The 14,183-nt window shown below is 44.4% G+C and overlaps 2 long non-coding RNA genes across 2 annotated transcripts; one reads left to right on the forward strand and one right to left on the reverse strand.

Moving 5' to 3' along the window:
- Nucleotides 1–4,856: 4,856 nt before the first annotated feature.
- Nucleotides 4,857–6,606, reverse strand: LOC114679282 (uncharacterized). The gene is made up of 4 exons (XR_013396256.1): nt 6,357–6,606; nt 5,993–6,174; nt 5,591–5,754; nt 4,857–5,093 (listed from the first exon to the last, which is right to left on the reverse strand). It is a non-coding gene; the product is annotated as an uncharacterized LOC114679282 (long non-coding RNA).
- Nucleotides 6,607–6,811: 205 nt separating this feature from the next.
- LOC144330252 (uncharacterized) lies at nt 6,812–11,831 on the forward strand. Its single transcript, XR_013396257.1, has 4 exons — nt 6,812–6,947; nt 9,058–9,124; nt 9,655–9,737; nt 11,695–11,831. It is a non-coding gene; the product is annotated as an uncharacterized LOC144330252 (long non-coding RNA).
- The last annotated feature ends 2,352 nt before the right edge of the window (nt 11,832–14,183 follow it).

Genomic DNA, 14,183 nt, shown 5'->3' on the forward strand with positions numbered 1-14,183 from the left:
ATAAGGAAACCATTCCCATTTATTTTTTCAGTACCCCTAAACTGAGCCCCAGGCACTGTCTTATATAAGATATTTTAGTCTCTCATAAGCTTAGCATTAATTGATTGTTTGACCTCATCAATAGACATCTGGGATCTAGAATGAGAGATGGGATTTTTCAGTCCTATGCTTATGTAGTAAATCAGAGATAGAATACTTTGTTGTGTACTGGTGAATCATATTTTCCCAGAAAGATATACAAATTGACCAAACAGAATAGTGAAATTCAATTGAAACCATGTAATGCAAGAAATAGTTGTGGTTCTTCTGGGTAAAAATAATGCTAAATTTATTGTTTATAAGCCCATGGGTTAAAGAAAGTACTAATGAGAACATTTTAGGGTAATGGATTAAATCTTCATATAAGGAAGAACTTTTTAGTAGTCAAGACTGTTCAAATACTATTTAGGGATATATTCAGGCATTAAAACCATTAAGAGTAATGAGCTAATGCCACGAAGTCAGAATAGTGGTTATTTCTAAGAGGGAAGGTATTTGGGTATTGGTTTCTGGGATGCAGGCAAAGTTCTATTTCTAGATGCCAATTATATAGTTTCTCACTTTATAAATTCCTTAAACTTACATTTTGTGTATGTCTTATGCACAGTTTCATATGTACGACACAGCTTACAAAGTTTAAAAAACAAAACAGCCAGGGGCAGTGGCTCACACCTGTAATCCCAGCCTTTTAGGAGACTGAGGCGGGTAGACCACTTGAGCCCAGGAGTTTGAAACCAGCCTATGCAACATGTTGAAATCCAATCTCTACAAAAAATATAAGAAACTAGCCAGACGTGGTGGCATGCACCTGTAGTCCCAGCTACCAGGGAGGCTGAGGTGAGAGGATCACCTGAGCCCAGGAGGTTGAGGCTGCAGTGAGCTGTGAGTATGCCATTGCACTCCAGCCTGGGTGACTGAGTGAGACCCTGTCTCAAACAAAACAAAACAAATTAAATTTTAAAAGGAAATTAAAGAGCCTGGGCATGGTGGCTCACACCTGTAATCCCAGCAATTTGGGAGGCTGAGGCAGGCGCAGATCACCTGAGATCAGGAGTTCGAGACTACCCTGGAAAACATGGTGAAACCCCGCCTCTACTAAAAATACAAAAATTAGCCAGGTGTGGTGGCGCATGCCTGTAATTCCAGCTACTGGGGAAGCTTAGGCAGGAGAATCATTTGAACCTGGGAGGTGGAGGTTGCAGTGAGTCAAGATCACAACATGTGAATGAAGTTATCTTGGGCCCTACAAATTAGACCAGCCACCAGCTGAATACCACAATCAACTTCACTTGGAGCATAAGAATTGTTCAGCAGAGCTTTGCTCCAAATTCCTGACCCTCAAAGTCATGAAACCTAATAAAACCTAGTTGTATTTTCAAACTACTAAATGTTGGAGTAGTTTGTTACATGCAATAAATTACACAAAAATAGGCAGATTTAGGCAAATACATTGAAAAAGAAAGTAAGGGCCGAGGCGAGGTGGCTCAAGCCTGTAATCCCAGCACTTTGGGAGGCCGAGGTGGGTGGATCACAAGGCCTGGAGTTCAAGACAAGCCTGGCCAAGATGGTGAAACCCCGTCTCTGCTTATAAAAATACAAAAATTAGCCAGGCGTGGTGGCAGGTGCCTATAATCCATTACTCGGGAGGCTGAGGCAGGAGAATTGCTTGAACCCAGGAGGCGGAGGTTGTAGTGAGCCGAGATTGCTGCACTCTAGCCTGGGTGACACAGAAAGACCCCATCTCAAAAAAAAAAAAAAAGAAAAGAAGAGTTCTGCTAAATTAAATTTGGCCTAAGGCTGCTGCTGTACCTTGAGTCCCTCAAGACTGAACAACAATCCAATTTGGTACGTAAACAAATCGAAAGCTTACGAGTATATTCTTGTAACATATAGCTGTCTCAGCCATCACAGCTGCCCAGCTTCAGCTAATCATAGGCTGCTAATTGAGCCAACCATGTCCAAATAAGGCAAACACTGAGCTGTAACCAATCAAGCTGTTTCAGTATCTCACTTCCCTTCTCTATCTGTGAATATTCTCTGCCCACAATGTGGAACTCTCTGAATCTCTTCTGGTTCTGAGTGCTGTCCTGTTCATGAATCATTCTTTGCTCAAAAAAACTCTGAAAAATTTAATTTGTCTGAATTTTTTTTTTTAACATTTCTCATATTACTAGTAAACAAATTTAAGCTGGGCATGGTGGTATGTGCGTATAGTTCTAATTGCTTGGAAGGCTGTGGCAAAAGGCTTGAGCCCAGGAGTGAGGCTGCAGTGAGCTATGATATATGATCACGCCACTGCAACGCAGCCTGGTGATGGAGCGAGACCCCATCTTTAAAAAAAAAAAAAAAAAATTAGAGTTTTAGAATAAGAAAACATTGTTTTGGACAAAGAATGTTATTTTTATTGATTGACTGATTGATATATATTTTTGAGACAGAGTCTCACTCTGTCACCCAGACTGGAGTGCAATGGCACAATCTCGGCTCACTGCAACCTCCACCTCCCAGGTCCAAGTAATTATCCTGCTTCAGCCTCCTGAGTAGCTGGGATTACAGGCGCACACCACCACGCCCAGCTAATTTTTGTATTTTTAGTAGGGACGGGATTTCGCCATGTTGGTCAGGCTGGTCTCAAACTCCTGACCTCGTGATCCGCCTGCCTCGGCTTCCCAAAGTGCTGGGATTACAGGTGTGAGCCACTGCGCCTGGCCTAGGAATGTTATTTTTAAATCAGTGAAGTATGTACTCTAAAAGATAAAAGTCATAAACATTTATGTGAATATTTATATGCTCTTGCCATGGGTGAGACCCTTCAAAGCAAAACACTAAAAGCAGAAAACATAAATGATTAGATTAACAGATCTGAATACATTCAAGATGTGTGTGTGTGGTTTTTTTTTGAGACCGAGTTTCACTCTTATTGCCCAGGCTGAAGCACAATGGCTCACTCTTGGCTCACCTCAGCCTCTGCCTCCCGGGTTCAAGCAATTCTCCTGCCTCAGCCTCCTGAGTAGCTGGGATTATAGGCATGCACCACCACACCCGGCTAATTTTGTATTTTTGGTAGAGACGGGGGTTTCTCCATGTTGGTCAGTCTGGTCTTGAACTCCCGACCTCAGGTGATCTGCCCGCCTTGGCCTCCCAAATTGTTAGGATTACAGGCCTGAGCCACTGTGCCCAGCCCATAAAAGTTTAAAGTCATTGTATATCAAAATATTCCACCATAACCCTAATCTTAACCCTAAACATAATTAAAAACTTAAAAGTGTAGTATACACACACACACACACACACACACGGAAAAATATATCAATGTGAAAATGCGTTGAACTTAAAAGTTTTTATTTATTTATTTATTTTTTAAGTACAAGTACATTAAACAAGACAGTTACGGCCGGGCGCGGTGGCTCAAGCCTGTAATCCCAGCACTTTAGGAGGCCGAGATGGGCAGATCATGAGGTCAGGAGATCAAGACCATCCTGGCTAACACGGTGAAACCCTATCTCTACTAAAAAATACAAAAAACTGGCCAGGTGAGGTGGCGGGCGCCTGTATCCCAGCTACTCGGGAGGCTGAGGCAGGAAAATGGCCTAAACCTGGGAGGTGGAGCTTGCAGTGAGCTGAGATCCGGCCAGTGCACTCCAGCCTGGGCAACAGAGTGAGACTCCGTCTCAAAAAAGAAAAAAAAGAAAAAAGAAGACAGTTACTGGCTGGGCACAGGTTGAGGGGTTGAGGCAGGCGCATCACTTGAGCTCAGGAGTTCAAGAAGACAATTACTGAAAGGATACCTTTCTGACCTCTCAGAGTTTTGTCAGGCATAGACTGAGCTTGATTCCCCCCATGTATTACTGTCCTATTCTGTGATAATTTGCTGTATCAAATTACCACAAATTTAGAGGCTTAAACAACATAAATGTATTACTATTATTTTTGAGATGGGGTCTCACTCTGTCCTCCTGGCTGGAATGCAGTGGGACACTAATGACTCACTGCAGTCTCAATCTCCTGCGCTCAGGCAATCCTCCCACCTCAGCCTCCCTGGTAGATGAGACTACAGGCACACACTTTCACACATGGTTAATTTTCATATTTTTTGTAGAGACAGGATTTCACCATGTTGTGCAGGCTGCTCTCCAACTCCTGAGCTCAAGCAATCCACCTGCCTTGGCCTCTCAAAGTGCTGGGAATTACAGGTGTGAGCCACTGCACCCAGCCAAATTTATTATTTAAGAGTTCTGGAGATCAGAAGTACCAAATGGGTGAGTAGGGCTGCATTCCTTCTGGAAGCTCTTGAAGAGAATCCCTTCCCTTGCCTTTTCCAGCTTCAGGGGGGCTGTCCACATTCCTTGGTTAGGTAGCACATAGATATCATTGGGGAGGGGGTCATTATGCTGCCTATCACACCTCAGTTCCACAAAGCTGAGTTATCCCAGAGGTCATAGAAGAAACTCAGGAAGTAGGAACCCCAGGACTAATAGAGGCAGCTACTCAAAAGCAGTTCTTACATCCATAGCTAAGTCATTCTGGGTCCAATTCAAGGATCCATTTAGTGAAAAACAAAAGAGATACAAAAATTAGCCGGGTGTGGTAGTGTGTGCCTGTAATCCCAGCCACTGGGGAGGCTTGAGGCAGGAGAATCGCTTAAACTCAGGAGGCAGAGGTTGCAGTGAGCGGAGATGGCTCCACAGAACTCCAGTCTGGGCGACAGAGCAAGACTCTGTCTCAAAAAAGAAAAAAAAAAAAAAAGAAAAAAAAAAAATATATATATATATGCCAAAATTATTTTGCTTCTTATTTTAAGGTTGGTGAGAAGGTAAAGTTGTTTTTTTTTTTTTTTTAAAAAATAGCATCTCTAGCTATTTTCATTTAGTAAAAATGCATTCATTTGGAGGTGATTTTTTTAATTCTTGAAAAGTTGTCCTCTAGAACTGGAATAAGACTTATTCCACGTGGTTGCAGAGGGCAGACCCAGAAGCAGCCATGGGGGAGATATCTGCTCGATTCAAACAGGATCTTCTCTGACAGTTGTCCTTGTTCAAAATGCAGTGAACTACCTCAAAATAAATATATAAATAAAAATTTAAAAAAAGGAATACAATTAGCTTTATACACAATTGAGTACAATGTTTCTTTCCTCTTTCATTTTATAGATAGTGAGGAAAATCTGTGTTTAGTACTTAGAGTCTTTAAACTCCCAATAGATTATCAGATTAATGTTAAGAGTGATGTGAATGCTTAACCAATTTCCACTGGCCCTAAAACGCCTGAATTTAACAGTAAGTCCTCCAAAACTGTTATTTCATATAGATGAAATTTCTAATCACAGACCACCAAGAACTTTTGAAAAATTTAAAGGCTGTCTTCTTTCATAGCGTATTCACTTATTTCTTTTTTAAAAATGAAGCATGATTATGAGACATGCTCAACACAGCTCAGTGGAGGATGCAGAGGTTTTTGCTCTCTTTAACACTGGGTTCAAGACCCAGGCCGTCGGGCGCGTTCTTTAAACTCCCTTTGCTTCAATTACTTTTCGGAGTCTAGGTGCCGTTACCTTTTGGCAATCCGACGGAGAGCGAAGCGAGCAGGGAGACAAGGTGATGCATTCTGCCACGCTGGCCCCTCACCTCTGTCATCACAGGATGTTATGGGTTCCTCTGAGACGAGTTTTTCCCTTATAAGGAGGCAGTAGTGGGGTTCCTCGTCGGAAAGTTAGCCCTGCTTGTAGGAAAGTAGAACGAAAGATTTGTGTGAAAGACTAGATCAGCCCGTCTTTGGTCGATAGCATTCTAAAGCAAAAACCTTGACAGGACAGAGGTGAAAGAAGGTGACATCCGTGACAGGAGGTAGGGAGGGAAGCTCAGGTCAGCTCAGTGCAGGGGAATAGTGTTGGTAACTGCAAGCAGCATCCTGGACCGCCGTGGGAATATCTTGGAAATTCTTAAAGAGAACGTACTTTTTGCTCTCTGTGGTCCGGCGGCCATTTTTTCCGACTGGCTGTGGGTAAACGAGCAGCCCCTGTTGGCTCCGAGAGTAATAACAGCTTTTCGCAGAGACGTTTTGAAGATGCGCCGGTAGGGGGCAGCGATGAGGTGGTTGCAAGTCCCCGAGCATCCCGTCAACTGGTGGGTTTTAACGCTAAAGGAAACGTAAAATAGTGGATAAATAGAAGCGTGGAGAGAGAAATCCGACTATAAACCTCAGTAATATCTCTCCGTATATTTTTGTCTTTAGAGGAAGACTGGGTTCGTCTTTAAATGCGCTCATTAGTATGCTTCTTAATACGTATGGAAGCAAACTTCTTGACACTATCCACTTACAAAGGTACCCTTAGTGAGCGAGGAGGGCAAAAGAGACAGGGTCTCGCTATGTTGCCCAGGCTGGAGTGCAGTGGCTATTCACAGGCGCGATCCCACTACTGATCAGCACGGGAGTTTTGACCTGCTCCGTTTCCGACCTGGGCCGGTTCACCCCTCCTTAGGCAACCTGGTGGTCCCCCGCTCCCGGGAGGTCACCATATTGATGCCGAACTTAGTGCGGACACCCGATCGGCATAGCGCACTACAGCCCAGAACTCCTGGGCTCAAGCGATCCTCCCACCTCAGCCTCCCTAGTAGCTGGGACTACAGGCACGCGCCACCGCGCCCGGCGGTTGGAAACGCTGCGAAAAGCTACTAGAAGCTGAACTGCGGTGACGTCATCGGGGGAGGGGTTGAAGGGGGCCCAAGCCCGGCGACGTAGCTTGGACACACCCACACTGGGCGGTCTGGAGGCTACGATAGTGTGGCGTCATCTGAGCTGGCGAGCCGTTAAGCCTTACAGGGTTGGGACCCCGGAAGCTACAGGCGCAGTTGCTGCCACGGCTCACGGTGTTTTGATCCGAATACCGCGTTCCTGCTTAAAAGAAATTGGTCAGTATGCGCTTAATGCTCATAGTGTGGCGTCCGGACACGCAGCGACAGAAAGAAAAACGCAATAACCTGGTCCCTCAGCGTTGCTTGCTTCAGCAGGCCTTAAATATATGCTTCATCTTTTGGGGGACGTTACTTAAGGGGCAACCATTTGGCTCGAAATCTTCCATTATTTTCAGCAAGCATTTAGGAGGTGACTGCATTATAAGGAGAATAACCCACAGTAGCAGAGGTTGGGAGTCTGCATGGTGCCGAGGCCAGCTCAGTCTTCACTATTTGAATGAAGGAAGCCTGGGGCAACTTTTGTTTTCTCTGCCCTGCATGTTAGTTGCCCGTTGTTTTTGGAGAAAAAACTAGTATCGGGTATATTGGTGGAAAAATTTGGATTTGGCAGCCCGAAGTCTTTTTTGAGACAAACTTAGGAAGGGATAGAGAGGAGGAAAGAAAAAATTTTCGACTATAGTAGATCTGCAAAAGCAGACCTTCTATTAGTTCTCTATAGTCTTTCCCTCACCCCCTACCCCTTGTCTCCTAAAAACCAGTCTAGACTTTCCCCTCCACCTCCGTCCTTGTAGCAGATAACTTTGCTCCCTCCTTCATGGATAAATTGAAGGCCATCAGACAAAAAATTTTCAATTCCTTGCTACTCTCCCCGCTCTAAATTTATCTTTACAGCTTCAGAGAAGAGCACCCTTCTGTTTTCCCCTCCTACCTCAAACCCAATAGGTCAAAATTCTTCCATCAATCATTTTCACCCATCCTATCTCTCTCTTTCACTTAATACAGATTCCAAGCCGCGTTTCTTCTTTAAAAAAACGCCTTTGACCTTGCCTGTCTTTCTAAATGAAATCTGTTTTCATGGCTGCACTTCTTCAAACCATGTTCAACAATAACTACATTCGCTTCTTAACCTTCTGTCGTCAGTCCATAGCCCACCAATCCACTGAAACTATTCTAGCTAAGGCTGCAATACCCAAGCCTCCTAACTGGCAGCTCTAAGGAACCCTTTCTGACTTGGCTGACATAATTTACCACCAATCTCTGTCACTTGTGACTACTATTTCCTCCCTGAACATTTCTTCTACCTGGTTCTTGTTCACAGCCCCTGATATTTCCTCCCAGGCTGTCTCTTCTGCCCACCCAGCAAATGTTTTTGTTCCCTACAGTTCCCTCATAAATGTTCTCTGTTCTCCATGTTCTTCATGAGTGATCTAATCAATTCTCAAGGCTTTCAAATCTATAGTTCCAATCTGATGCTGTTTCCAGAGCTTCAGATTCACATTTTTAGTTGCCTTCTGGATGTCACGAAATCATTCAAAACTTCAGTATTTGCAAACAAAACTGATCTTCTCTTCTTCCTCCAAACTTGTTCAATTTTCCTTTTTATCAATATGTTTGTTTGTTTATTTATTTATTTATTTATTGAGACAGAGTCTTGCTCTGTTGCCCAGGCTGGAGTGCAGTGGTGCGATCTTGGCTCACTGCAACCTCCGCCTCCTGGGTTCAAGCGATTCCCCTGCCTCAGCCTCCTCAGCAGCTGGGATTACAGGTGCCCACCATCGCGCCCAGCTAATTTTTGTATTTTCAGTAAAGATGGGGTTTCGCCATGTTGGCCAGGCTGGTCTTGAACTTCTGACCTCGTGATCCATCTGCCTCAGCCTCCCAAAGTGCTGGGATTACAGGCGTGAGCCACCGTGCCTGGCCCATCAGTATGTTTAGTTGCTTACTTCAGAACTCTGAGTCATCCTTGACTACTGTTTCATTCATTTAATACCAAATATTTACTTTTTACTTATCCAATGACAGGCACTGTACTAGGTGATAGAGATGTGGTGGTGAAGAAAAGAGACACGGTGGAAGAGACAGACAAAAATTTAGCAAAAAAATTATAATTTCAAACTGATAAGTGCTGGTGAAGGAAGCACAGTACTGAGATATAAACAATGGTGGTAGGAAGCAGGTGGGGCACCAGGTTTCGAGAATGTAGTCAGGTAAGCCTCTTTTAGGAGGTATCATTTAAATTAGAGCCTGAAGAATGAGGCATCGGTTAAGGTACATTGATTGCAAACGAGGACTGTCTGTAAACTGAAGTAAACGAACCTCTCTTTAGGAAATTTCAGAAGAAAGTAAGTTATCTCAAGCAAGTTGGTCAGAAGAAAATGGGCTGATAATGAAATGTAAGTTGTCCCCCAAAGTCGGTTCTCCCCTTTTACAACGCTAATACATTGCTACTTGGGCACGTGAAATGCCAGCTAGAGACCATATTGCCCGGATTTCCTTACAACCAAGTGTGGTCCAGTTCTCACCAATGGAATATGAATGAAAGTTGTATGTGCACTCTGCATCGCTTGCTTAAAAAGAAATCGGTTGCCCTCTACTTTCGCTCTTTTGCCCTTCTCCAGCGCTAGGTGGCGCCAGTGCAGATCCACTGCAGTGCCCTACCTTTAACCATGCAAATTAGGAAAAATACCAAGGGTCAAGAGGAAAGAAGGGGCAGGATTGGAAAACAAAACAAAACAAAAAACAAAACAAAAACCAACGAAACCAAACCAAAATAAAACCAAAACAGACAGAAAGCAGAGTCCATGGAAGAATTAATGAAGCTGATCCACTCTATAGCCTCCACCACTCCTACCTCTGGACTGTTAGATGAGAAATAAGTTTCCATCTCAAATCACTATATTTTGGGGTCTTTTTATTATTACAGCATACTCTGTACTCTAATAGAGGGAGGTTCACAGAAGAAAATCCTGGATAAGCAGAAAAGAGCAGGAACCAAAAGAGCTCCAGGTATCTACAGGGCACCCCAATGGGATGAACCATCCTCAGTATCCTCTAAGAAGAGTCTGATTTTCTAGTTTGAGTTCTGTATTCTTCTACAATCTGTATTTATATGCATACCTATTGTTATTTTTATTGTTTATTTATTTATTTATTTTATGAGACGGAGTTTTGCTCGAGTTGCCCAAACTGGAGTGCAATGGTGTGATCTCGGCTGAAGGCAACCTCCGCCTCCCAGGTTCAAGTGATTCTCCTGCCTCAGCCTCCCAAGTAGCTGGGATTGCAGGCACGTGCCACCACAGTCGGCTAAGTTTTTGTATTTTTAGTAGTTTATTAGTGTCTTAGTTTAGTAGTTTAGTTTCACCGTGTTAGCCAGGCTGGTCTCCAATTCCTGATCTCAGGTGATCCACCCGCCTCGGCCTCCCAAAGTGCTGGGCTTATAGGCGTGAGCCACCACGCCCGGCCATGCATACCTATTTTTATAATTATGTTGTAAATAAAACATTTGTGTTTCGCTTTTCTTTCCCACATGTCACTATGCTTTTGGTGGCAGTATAATCTTTTATCGTTATTATTATTATTATTATTTGAGACAGAGTCTCGCTGTGTCTCCCAGGCTGGAGTGCAGTAGCGCGACCTCAGCTCACTGCAACCACCACCTTCCCGGTTCAAACGATTCTCCTGCCTCAGCCTACTGGGTAGCTGAGACTACAAGCAGGCGTCACCACACCCAGCTAATTTTTGTATTTTTAGTAGAGACGGGGGTTTCACCATGTTGGCCAACCTGGTCTGGAACTCCTGGTCTCAGGTGATCCGCCCGCCTCGGCCTCCCAAAGTGCTGGGATTACAGGTGTGAGCCACCGCTCCCGGCCAGGTGGCCCTATAATCTTTTGACTTGATGCATCATAATTTGTGACTATTTAAATTGAACCACTATCAGTCACACTAATCACCACTTTACCATTCTATATTTTCACCTGTATTGTTTTTATGAATTAGTGATTGGCATAATATCCAGTGCTAAGTCAGCTATGCACAACCTCGAATCAGTCGTTTGCTTTTTCTTGAGACATAGTCTCGCTCCGTCGCCCAAGCTGGAGTGCAGTGACACGATGTCAGCTCGCTGCAAGGTTCACCTCCCGGGTTCACGCCATTCTCCTGCCTCAGCCTCCCGAGTAGCTGGGACTACAGGCGCCCGCCACCACGCCTGGTTAATTTTTTTTGTATTTTTAGTAGAGACGGGGTTTCATCGTGTTAGCAGGATGTTCTCGATCTCCTGACCTCGTGATCCCCCAGCCTCAGCCTCCCAAAGTGCTGGGATTACAGGCGTGAGCCACCGCGCTCGGCCAGCCGTTTGCTTTTTAACAGTGGAAAGGACAAGGCCGTGTCCGGCTGTATGGGGCTTTGCTTGTTCAAAATGTAACCTCTATACAGCTGCGCACAGTGGCTCACGCCTGTAATCCCAGCACTTCGTGAGGCGCCGACAGGCGGGTCACTTGAGGGCAGGAGTTCGAGCCCAGCCTGGCCAACATGGCAAAAACCCATCTCTACTAAAAACACAAAAATTAGCCTGGCGTGGTGGCGCTCGCCTGTAGTCCCAGTTATTCAGGAGGCTAAGGCAGGAGAATCGCTTAAACCCGGGAAGAGGAGGTTGCAGTAAGCCGAGACGTGTAACTGCACTCCAGTCTGGGCAACAGAGCAAGACTGTCTCAAAAAAAAAAAAAAAAGTAACCTATATGAAAGTTAATTTTGTGGCACTGAACAAAGTAGGTAATAACCTCATCTCAAATGGGAAGTCTCTGTCTACAAAAAACTCCATGCCATGGAGCTAAAAAGTTTGTAAATTAGTCCTTTGGAGACGTTAAACAAAGAGCATGGAGTCATACGAAAAGGCTTTCTGCCCTGGTAAGGAAAGAAGGCTTGTGGGCAGGTTGAGTCTGGTCCTTCAGTTCTCAGCTTTCACCAGGGAAGGGGTACCAGACAAGGCTGAGGCTGAACCTGAGCTGCACATTCCCTAATTGCTGGGCCGTGAGAGAACACCCGAGGAGGGAGCCAAACGCAGCTGAAGAAAAGACGACGTGGAGGTCATAGACGACCAAGAGAAAGGGGCGCACCGCCGACACTATCGCCAGCCAGACCCCAGATCAAGAGAAATAGAAGAGGAGCCCCGGTCTCCAAACACGACAGGCTGGGGTCCCAGGGCAAGGTACTGGGCTGCCAGCGGAAGCGTGGGGGAGAAGCTGGGCTGCCGGCGGCGTGTGGGAGAGGCGGGGTCACCAGCAAGTGGACGGGTGGGAGGCGGGGCCACAGGCGGGGTATGGAAGAGGTGGGGCCGCCAGCAAGTGGGAGGGGAGGGAGGCGGGGCCGCCGGCGGGGCACGGTGAAGAGGCGGGGCCACCAGAGGGCCCAGCGGACAAATCACCCAGCGCGAGCTCGGTTATCTGGTTCCGCCCTGGTCTGCGTCCTCCCACGGCACCCGTAGTTCCCCCACCCTTACACTGCCTGTTCTTCGCAGCTCACTGCAGCGGAGTCATCTGCTGCTGGCAGGGTTTTCTTTGCCACGGGTTGTTATGTGCATTTCAGGACATACCCCGTGGGGTGTCCCTGATTCCATTACATTTAATAAAGGAGCAGTGGATTAACCGGAATTACGGTTTGACAGAAAACACGTTTTCTTCTGGACAACACCCTGCGTGTAGGAAGAGCCTTTAATATGGTTGATACACACTATTTAATCGATCCAGAAACACATTTCTTGTGACAGGCTTTTAAATATCAGAATAAATCCTAAGAGTGAACAGTTGAAGTTACTTATCCAGTGTTACACTGCTAGGCCTATAAATAAACTTGCGGGGTCTATTTTCTCCCATTTGAGTATGCTTTGATTTCCATATGACAGTTCTGCCGAAATGTTTTGACATCTTAGATCTTAATAGAACTCCATTACAGCACGACTATTTATTACATTGATTCTGATCTGACGTGTAATAAATCATGTCCCCAATCCAAACCTCCATACATTAATATCCTGATATTTAACGCACTTTATCCAACTATTGATTCTATCCACACCAATGTGGTAAAAGCTTTCTGTTGTATTTAATGTATTCATTTTGAAAATATTTTAAATACTTCTTTTTAATTAGCTAACTTTGAAGAGTGCTTCCTTTGTTTGGGGACTCTGTAGATTTAGGCTAATGTCACACATTCAGAATAATTGGCAAATTGATTTGCCTTTCTTTGACTTTCTATTCTCCAAACTGATTATATGCTGGGGTTAATACATTTGAACTGGCCGACCAGGCGCGGTGGCTCACGCCGGTAATCCCAGCATTTTGGGAGGCGGAGGTGGGTGGATCACCTGAGGTCAGGAGTTCGAGACCAACATGGCCAATATGGTGAAACCCCGTCTCTACTAAAAATACAAAAAATTAGCCGGGAGTGGTGGCGGGCGCCTGTAATCCCAGCTACCCAGGAGGCGGAGGTTGCAGTGAGCCGAGGTCGCGCCATTGCACTCCAGCCTGGGCAATAAGAGCGAAACTCTGTCTCAAAAAAAAAAAAAAAAAAAAAATACATATATATGTGTGTGTGTGTGCGTGTGCATGTATATACACATATATATATTTGAACATGCCTAGGTTGTGGTAGGAAAACAAATACTTTAAATTGCATACAGTTTTCACTGATTAAGTTAAGAGAGGATCAGGATAACATTATTTGCCTGAACCACTCATTTACTCATTCAACAAATAAGTATTGAGATCTGCTATGTGCTAGGTGTCCCAATGTGTCAACTATTAGTTAATATGGGGGAAAAATAATAGTTTTGAGAATAAAAGTGTAAGAAAGAAACAATATGCTTGACATGATGCAAGCATTCTAATCATATATAGGTTTATGTGTATTCATCTTGGACCTGGAAGAGAGGACATAATTTCTGAGTAGAAGAATGACTGGGTTAATGTCTAATTTTGCATGTCCTCTGGCCCCAGCCATGATTAGTATAAAAATCCTAGGGTTTCTCTAGATCTAGGGAAAGATATTACTCTCCTCACCACCTCCACATAGAGTAATATCTTCCCTAGACCTCCTCCCCTTATGAACAAACGGAAGAACATTGAGGCTGTAAATGGCCTTTTGAGGTTCAAATGACAGTCTACTTTCACTTCTTTTATTTTGGAGGCGGAAATTTTAAGCTTTCATGTGTGTGGTTTAGATAGTTTTTAAATATTACTTTGTTGAGAGTTTATGATGTGGTGGTTAAACAAATAGTACCACAGGTACTTGCTAGGGGATGCTTTACACATACAGTATGTCATCACAATTCATATTATTAATAATTAAAAATATATTCTGTTACACTATGGTTTATGTGTATGATTTGTTTTTTTCCTGAGATGGAGTCTCACTCTGCTGCCCAGGCTGGAGTGTGGTGACGCAATCTCAGCCCACTGC

Source organism: Macaca mulatta, chromosome 7, assembly GCF_049350105.2.
Source record: "Macaca mulatta isolate MMU2019108-1 chromosome 7, T2T-MMU8v2.0, whole genome shotgun sequence".
In the NCBI taxonomy this organism is placed as follows: Eukaryota; Metazoa; Chordata; class Mammalia; order Primates; family Cercopithecidae; genus Macaca; species Macaca mulatta.